The following is a 6,000-nucleotide window of genomic DNA, read 5'->3' as shown; positions in this document are numbered from 1 at the left end:
AAAGGACGAGGATTTGACTAGAGATACCCCCGTTTTAGACGATATAGTATTTCCTGTTTACGAAGTCGATAATGGTTTAGAGGAACGAGTTTATTCTGAGAATACTGTTTTAGAGATCCAGGATTTAGAAACATTAGTCTTAGAAGAAGAAGATGAACTCGTAGAGCTTTTAAATATGAGTGAGGATGCATCACCTGAGTATAATCTACACGAAGAAATTGACCATTTTCAGGATTCTGGTGATCTAGAAATTAGGGAAATTGTAGCTAGTCTATCTAGAGACACCCAAAACTCTAAGTTTGGGGGTGATTATCATTCTCCTTGTGCCTTACCTTTATCTCTTACAGAGATCCCTCACTTGGGACTTGACATATGTGCCTCAAACATTTTAAAAGATTATCTTCATACACGTTTTCCTGAACCTAGTGATGTCCATAAGGAAGTTCAGTTGTTAGAAACCCATCCTATGGTTGATGTGGTTTGCCCAGGCTATGATACCAAGATTGACTTTGTTTTCCCACCAAATATTTTTCTTCCAAATGTGGGGATGTATGAATTTAAAATGTGTCAGTTACTGAGTTTTGAGACTAAACCTAAGTACTTTAGGATATTAGAAACGACACATTTGCCTAAGATTGACCATCACTTTCATCGTGGTCAAATGTGTGAGTCAAAACTGATTGACTTTAAAGATCCGCAATTGTTCAGGTTATTATTATGTGCTTCTAAGCTTTTACTTGAGTTTCCAGACTCTAATACCTGAATCGGATCTTAGCTACGAGGAAACGCAACACATGAAAATATTTTATTTGGACCCAGTTATAGAACCTGAATCTGAACCACAGCTAGATATAGTTGTCTTAAACAGGAAACTAGACAAGGGTGTGCTTTATTTGTTTATTTTCTTGACAGGTTGCAGATTCCTTTTACTTGTGATAGATCTATTTGGTTTTGATGACCCACAGATATTTCGGCTATTACTTTGTGATTCTATGAGGTGACTAATCCTTTCTTAGTCTGGCTGAAGACATTAAACTTAGCACTTCTTGGGAGGTAACCCAATATTCATGCGACACGGTAATATCTTTCCTTATCTCTTTTGCTACAAATGCTAACAGTTTCTCCTTGTTCATGCTTTTAATTTCACCTTTGGGACATTGAGGACAATGTTAGATTTAAGTTTGGGGGTATAAAAGAAACTTTTTAGTTGCATAATTAAACTCCAGAGCCTAGAAATTTATGCCTATTAAGGATGGCACTAACCAATCTAAGTGGATGGAAGCATTTTGGTTGTAGGAGTTAAGGAACCAATCTGACTAGATGGCAACATCTAAAGAGTCTATTCATAAAATCACAGAGCTCGGGTGTTAGAAATAACATGATAGTTTCACCATATCTCGTTGAGTCCTTTTCACTTCTGTTTTTATTTTGTTTTGATTTTAAACTATGTTTCTCTAAGTGATTAGGCGGGGCTCACGATTCAAGTTGTTACCAATGCTAGGGTGAATTAGAGTGATTGAGATACAAAAAAGAAAAAGAAATTGAGACCAGACCATCAGACCAACTGGTATAAATTCAAAGTCGACCACTTGAACCCTTGTATATGCCAGTTGTATTGACCTAGAGTTAGGATTATCGACCACTGGTACCCTTGTATATGCTAGTGTGTTGATATTAGTCAGACCGGTATCTCAGTCCATTAGGATAGGTTCATTTTGGCGGAGGCCTTCAGACAGATATGAGAAACACCGTTCACCTAGTAAACATCAAAACCATCTATGTTTTTCTCTATATCCATCTTCTTGATCTGTCCATGTGATTAGTTTTGACTCCGGATATTGATGTCCATAGTGCGACTATCTGAGTAGAGCTCTGTCACTTATATATGAATTTTAGTATGCTTGAGTGCAAACTCGTGTACAACAATTGGAATTTCGCATCAGGGTACTTCCTCCTGTAGTCAATAAGTATGCCAACCAAGGAGATTCTTTAGTGCCTTCCAAGGTTCTGCGTAGATAGTTAGGGTCTGGAGTAAAGGTTTTTTGGGTATATCTCTTGTAAGCCCTCCCGAGACTATAACTCGGCCACTAGGGACACCTAGGGGTTTAAAGGCTTATTGCATATGCTAAATGCAATCGACGATGCCTGCGACAGTGAGTTAGGATTTATTTTGTAGATTTGATTTGCTCGGGACTAGCAAATAATAAGTTTGGGGGTATTTGATAGACACATTTTTGTGTCTCAATTGATCTCAATACTATATATTGTTGGCACTCGATTTCGTATTTATTATGGTGTTTTATGTGTTTGTAGGTATTCTGGGCAATAGACGTTTTTGGAGAAATCGGCTCGAAAAGTTGCTAAAGGCACCTCCGGAGGATACCTGCTAAAGGGAACTCATTTTGGATAAGGGGCATCCACTTTATAAGGGGAACCTATCTGTTATGGGCACCTCAGACTTTGTTCTCGGTGCTAACAGGGAAAGAAGATACTCGGAATTTTGGACCGGCTTTGGACAAGGCTTTAGCGAGATTTAAGGGGATTGTGGCTTGGATTCGGATTGGATTTGGTGTATTTGATCTAAACAAGAACGGAAATACTTTTAGATTCCATAAAATAAGGATAGAATTCCGTTTCACGTAGAACATAAGAGGTGGAGATATTTCCGGAGTTTGGGCGAGATCCTATTGAAGTTTTTCAAGGATTTGGGTTCTGATTTGGACTTGGGTTATTCTGTTGGAGTATTTGACGGATTTGGATTGGTCTTGGATTGATGCGGTGAAACAGGGATGCTGACAAGTTTGTTTCGAAGAAAACGAACAAGTTTCCATACTTATCTCACGTAAACAGGGCAAGAGAGAGTCTCGGGAGTTAAGTCATTTTTTTGGAAGTTGCTTAAAACTTTGGAGAGTATACTTTCTCAGGATTCTATTCTATCGAGTTGGAAGATTTGTTAACAAAACAAAGACGCGGTAAAGAGCAGAAAAGAGAGGAAAAGCTCGAGACTTTCGTGTGAAGTAAAAGAGACTTTCGTCGAGGATTAAACGGGCTGTCATGTATATATATATATATATATATATTGGGGGAGTCCCAAAAGAGGGTTTCGAGTAGTTTGGGGCCTTTACGGAGTTTAGGGGAAGCTCTGGTACGAAGAAATCACGCTGCAGAGAAAGTTGCAGCAGCGGGAGGAAGAAGACGAAGCTGAAGAACATTAGACGATCCAAGTCAGTCGCAGAAAAGTGTGGTTTATCCACGACACACATAGTATCGTTCCCAGCAGTCTTACATCTTATGTATCGTTAGTAACAGTCGATCTGACACGCATATAAACATTGCAATTGATCTGTTTTATCTTTTTCTTGTATTTTCACTCTCTTCAAACACTTTGGAGCCATGAATAAATATTTTGAGCATGTTTTTGATATGAGGAGCTAAACCCAACACTGGGACGACGGAGGAATCCCTTTTAATCATTGTGGTAATTCTATTAATTCTTTATATGACTTTTTTGCACTAAAATTGAATTGATTTATGATTTCTCTTGAATGGTTGTGGTTTCAATTGATGGGTCATGCTTAGCTTAAGTGTTTTGATGTCCCATGCTTTAGATTTACAATCATTACTTTTGGAATCTAAGTTAGCAAAGAATAAGAGTCAATAATCTTTATCATATGAGCTATAATTGTGTAGAATTGATTTTTGAACCACATGAGTATGAAAATTGGTGAAATCCCGAGTCTCAGTACCTCTCGTTATTGTGACAACCTTTTTTTGTGTATATATTTTCTTTATTATTAAGGATGAAATCGAGTCTACACAAGTCCGAGTTGAACGAACTTTATTTACCACTATAAAACTACATCATTCCCTAGGATGAAATCCTCACCTTATATCCCTGCATAATCACAATAGCATTCAAATGATTATGGCGATGTCTTATCTACAAATTTTAATGGTTAAGCAATAAATCTCGTATTGTATTCCTTAATACTATGTCTATCTAGAGTTCAAACATGCTTCACAGTTATGTTTTCAATATGCACGACTTGAAAGATACGTTAGGGAATGAAACAGTTCAAGTCAAATATCACTAACCTCAAGTGGAAGGATGATTGTTGTCGTTGTAGCTCCTTGCTTCTTCACATCTTCAAGACTTCGCAATACTTGTAATGTCTCATATCCTAATACTTTCAAGCTAACCTATACGAAGTTTAACTCTAGTACATAATCAAGCGACTCTTAACATGATTTTTGATTCACTAAAATATGACAACCAAACTTGACATACCAACGCTTTGTGGGTTAAACCGAGCAATGCTCTAACAGTGTTAACCAGTGGGCGTAAAAAACTTTGCCATACGCCTTATTAATTCTCTCCATCTCAACTGTTAAGATGTTGCAAACCACTGCCTCCTCTGTTGAAATCTCTTCAGGGAAGTTACCCGTGATTGGGAGGTGCAACAAAGCAACTACATCCTCCAAAGTAATAGTAAACTCTCCCCATCTGTATATAAAGGTATGAGTTGGAATGCACCAGCGAGCAAGTAGAGCTATAATACCTCGCGCATCATGTAAAATGAACAAATCTCCAGATGCTTGGATGTCCCTGGTCACCTGTGCTCTATCCAACATGGCTCTAACACGAGGAAAACCCAACATATATCTCGCCCACCCAAAGAATTTTTCTAAAGGTCGTCGAGAAAGCTTGAATTCTATAATCGACGCAAGAAAAAGTTCTTGTTCAAGACAAAATCGAATAGTTTCTTGAGGAGTCACTAATTTTTTCTGAATAACCTCTCTGGGATTTATCAGAAGGAGAAATGCTGGAGATTGAAGACGTTTTCCAGTTCCCTGCTGAACCGCGAAAAATGCATCATTTATATTTGGAGCGTTTTTGAGCCCAGGAGTTTCTTCTTCTTCACCAGCAGAAGTCTCATACATACATGTATCTTCTCTGGAGGCATCATTTTCCTGGGAGTCATACATCTTTGCGAAGTAGGTGTAATGTGAGCAAACATTATTTCAGAATATTGTCATACAAGACGCAAACTTCGACAAGATGATGGAGCTATACATTCTGACAACAAAATATTCATGCAGGCATCTACAAAAGTGGTAATCCTTAACTCTTACCTTTTTATAATTCCACTAACAGTAGTGATTGTGATATGAGAGCTATCACTTCAAAACCTTGCTCGTTTCTTCGAATCTACAAAAGACGAACAAAACTCAGGTTTTCATAAAATCACGAGAAATTCCATCATGCGAGCATTAATCACCGGATTATGAAAAAATAAACAAATGTTTCATCACAAATGATTGTTTGTCTTCAAATATTGCTCAAAGTATTTTCGAAATATATATACATATATGTGTATAAATAAATAAATACATAAATAAAACGTGATTAACTCACGTAAAAAAATTTTTTTGACGTGAGCCCAGGCTCACGTGATTTTATGAAAAAAAAAAAAAAAATCTTTGTGGAGGCTCCACAATTTGATAAAAAAAAGAATTCCTTCGTACAATCGTTTTTCTTTGAAACGAAGGTTTATTTCGGTCTTGTGAAAGGTTCATATCTTTTAAGATAAAGTTTTGGTTTCCATGAAAGCTTATAAACAAAATTTTATCACTGGACACAGCTCTATTTCAAAAGAAAAATCTCTCTCAAGTTAGGGATTATTGCTAGTCTCTTGAACTAATGATCGAACGAACATATGTTTAATAAAATAAGGGTTTTCTACAAAACTCACACTCATATATACACATGTATAAAATTTTAGCATGATCAAAGCATGAACGACTCATGAATAAATTATTGAACTTCTAAAAAAAAAAAAACTTACCTGGTCGGTGCCGGCCGGAAGTTGGACGGACGGTCGGACGACGACAGCAATTACGACGATTTTTCTCCTGCTTTCCTCTGAGCTCAAGCGTGAAGATGATGAAGGGAGAAAGATGGTGGTCGGTCGTGGAGGAGAAATAAAATAAAAAAAAGGA

This window comes from Papaver somniferum, chromosome 2 (assembly GCF_003573695.1).
Source record: "Papaver somniferum cultivar HN1 chromosome 2, ASM357369v1, whole genome shotgun sequence".
NCBI classification, from domain to species: Eukaryota; Viridiplantae; Streptophyta; class Magnoliopsida; order Ranunculales; family Papaveraceae; genus Papaver; species Papaver somniferum.
The sequence above is the reverse complement of the archived record's forward strand: the minus strand, read 5'-3'. Positions refer to the sequence as shown.